Here is a 3,491-nt window from a genome sequence, read left to right as displayed (position 1 = left end):
ACTATATTGATGTGTCAAGTACCAGCAGCAGGGACCATCAAGGAAGCTATGTGGCTTACTTGTTTGGTGGGAGTTTTGGACATCCATGATGAAGTTCCAGTTTTACATCACGATTATTAGAGTGCTATCTAGATAACATGGAATCAAGTGTTTTATGCAAAGATAAAAGGTATTGATAGAAGATATTGCTTCATTCGTGAGGTGCTCAAGGAAAAATGCATAGAGATTGTTAAGATCACACAAATGATAACCCTAATAATTTCTTAGCCAAATGTCTATCCTTCGAGAAATTTGCATGCTATGGAGTGCTTATGGGCCTTGGGTACGTGTGCAAACTCTACGTACCTTGTATATGTGTCCATAGCTTGCTTAAAAGAACATAGCCTTTAAGTGGAAGGTTGTTGGGTAAAGGGCCATTGAACATGGTTGACTGCCCATTCTTACTAGCCTCACTAACCATTTATTCTTGATCCATATTATTACGTTCAAAAGGATTGGCTATCTCTACATAAGACCATCCTAATCCCATTGGTCCTTTGGATTTATCATTTTCTATCCTACTTGTATAGATAGCTCCACCTCACTCCATTTGTGAGATGTGTGCAACGAGTGCATCCGTAGCATCTATGCATCATGTGCCAGTCTAGTCCTAGTATCTCTTAGTTGTATCCAGTATCAAACTTATTCTCTTTTCCATTAGATTTTGTCTCTCATGTTCTTTGAAATTTAACATCGTATTAAAGCTGATGTGATCCTATCCTAGATTTAGTTTCTCTATTTCCTTGGTTAATAAAATCTTGGAGATTTATTCATATCTTAAAGGGTTTTATCACTTTATTCATGAGAGATCACATTAGCCAATAGAATGGCCAACTTTGATAATGGTTGAGAGTTCTTTTATTTAATATTGTGGAAGATTTGGTTTCTTTAAGAGTCTTTAAATCTTCTAGCTTTCTCAACAAAGAGACTTTAATTAGTTATAAAAACATATGCCTTTTCCAGGGCCCCCATCCTTCATCTCACTTGCACCCTCTATTGGGTGCTTGCGCGCGCCCTCGAGCCTACCAATGACCATGCACACGTAACCTAGGCTATCCTCGTCCTCCTCAAAATGTTAGTGCTACCAATTTAAGACCACCATCTCAACCTCTAGTAGCTCTCCCAGTTTCATCTAGACCATGGAACAAATTGAGAAAGATGAGCAAAATGTTTGACAAAAGTGCATAAAATTGGATTGGGAACTCTCAAGGTTCGAGTCAAAATGAAATAGACTCGTAAAATTTTGGAAATAAAAAACATTCAATATTTTATGCACTACATGCATAAACTAAGGATTTTTTTCACATGTGGTTTTTCACTTTGGTATGTATATAATCATATAGCTCGTTGTATTCACTTGGTTTAGATAGTTCCCATACTTACTAGTGTGTGGTAAGACCGTCCTTCCCACTTGCATCCGATGAACCCTAATCGCTTGGTCATTAACCTAGTTTGTGTTGAGGGAGTATATTTTTCCCCTTCCAATTCAGGGGGGATTTCCTATGGTTTTTTGCTGAAGGTCATATGACAATTTACCATTGAGCCATGAACACATGCCTCTGGGCCGTGCTGGTTTTTTATGAGCCTCTAAATCATGCATGGTCGTTTGCTATGATACAAGCATGGTGTTCCTCTAAGCCATGTTAAGGCAGTCATCTTTGAACCTATCACGATTTTTGTCACCATATATGCACCTTTTTTACCTCTTTTTTGAGCAAGTATCACGTTAGCAATCCTCTCATAGGCTAGTTTCACCTATGTTAGGTTCAAAGGAATGGCTACCTCTAGATAAGGCCATCCTATTCCTATTGGTTTTCTAGATTTATCCTACCCTATCCTACTTGTATAAATAGCTTCACCTCCAATCCATTTGTGAGACATGTGTATCTAGTGCATCCATAACATCTATGCATCATGTGCTAGCCCAATGCTAGTATCTCTCACATGTATCCATTATCATACTTATTTTGATTTCCATCTAGATCTTATCTCTAGTGTTGTCTGAAATCTAAATCAAATTGAAAAATAAGGAGCTAAAATGTGTTGTTGCCACACTAAGCTCCACCCCTCTGTGTACACTCTTCTCTCTCTCTCTCTCTCTCTCTCTCTCTCTTTCCCCAATGCATTGTGTTGCCTCCTTCACATGCTTCATTTATGTAATGCAGTTTCTTTGATTGCCTTGTTTGCAAGAGATGTTGCCAACAATGGCAGGGCTAGGAAGCACTCTGCTATTCTTAGAGAGTGTGGAGTAATGGTTTCCTCTCCAACTTTATTAATGTAGCATCTTGAAATGCACTTATAAGAGAAAGGAAACTTGGGATTGTTTTCTATGGACCCAACAAAAACATATCTGAAGATAGAATTCTTTTTGTTTACTATGCTCCCTATGTGTAGACATTCAAGCCTTGGATTAGGGCCAAATGTACTTTGATAATACGAGGGAGTAAAAGAAGGTACCCTTGCATGTTTGTGATCTTTTTATGGTCGTGATCCATCTCTTATACTGCAATTCACGTGGGGTTTGTCCAACATGAACAAGATAAAGAAGCCTTGGTTTGTTCATCGAGGATGCATGATGTGAGAAACTCACAATCGAAAAATAAAGTGAGAGCTTCAAAATTGATTCGGTTGTAGATGAGTGCCCATTTTTACAATATTTCTGCAATACCATAACAAATGTGGAGATGTGTGTGTGTGTGTGTGTGTGTCTTTAAGACATAAGGCTTTGTCACCTATAAGGCTATTTTCATAGCTATGAAAAAAGGTTTCTGCTAGTTCTTTCCCACATACAATAGTTCTTGGGTTATTTGAGCAATGATTTCTCTCCCTGAGAATGTTAAACATCTATATAAAGGGTCTCTCTTTGTCTCTCTGTTTAATATTTGAGCGGGCATCCTTTCTTTATAGAAAACTTTCCTTCCAAGCAATCTTTTCAGCATAAAAAAGAGTTTTGCACACTTGGACATGCATTGGAAGTTCACATGTGCATTTTAGAGTTATTTTCAACCCAAGGAGTAATTCTAGGGTTGGCTCAACATAGATACATGGTGTGATGAAATTCCCTCTTTTGTCGTCATAGGCAACACTGTCGCTAGAGCTACGCGGGCATATCCTCTTCCTGTTTTTAAAGAAAGTAATTTTTTACATTGGAGAAAGAGACCTCATAGATCATCCGACAAGTCTTGACCTCAAGACCTGCTAGTTAGGAAAGGGTGCGCACATGCAAAGGGCATTTCCCTGTGGCCCTTGGAGTCGAAAAGCAAGGTGGAAGCCGCAGGGAGCTCTTCCCGCACATGTGAGAGAGTTTTGCTATGGTGATTTAACCTTCAACTCCAAAATTAGATGCCGCTGCAGTCAACTACATGCGAGATCCTGCTTTCAAGGATTTACACGCTGCGGACGAATCTTCAAGCCACATCAGCAAAAATTGCCGCAGTGGCTAGTTTTCTTCA

Source organism: Adiantum capillus-veneris, chromosome 12, assembly GCF_014529385.1.
Source record: "Adiantum capillus-veneris isolate H3 chromosome 12, ASM1452938v2, whole genome shotgun sequence".
NCBI lineage: Eukaryota > Viridiplantae > Streptophyta > Polypodiopsida > Polypodiales > Pteridaceae > Adiantum > Adiantum capillus-veneris.
Note: the sequence above shows the minus strand (reverse complement) of the source record.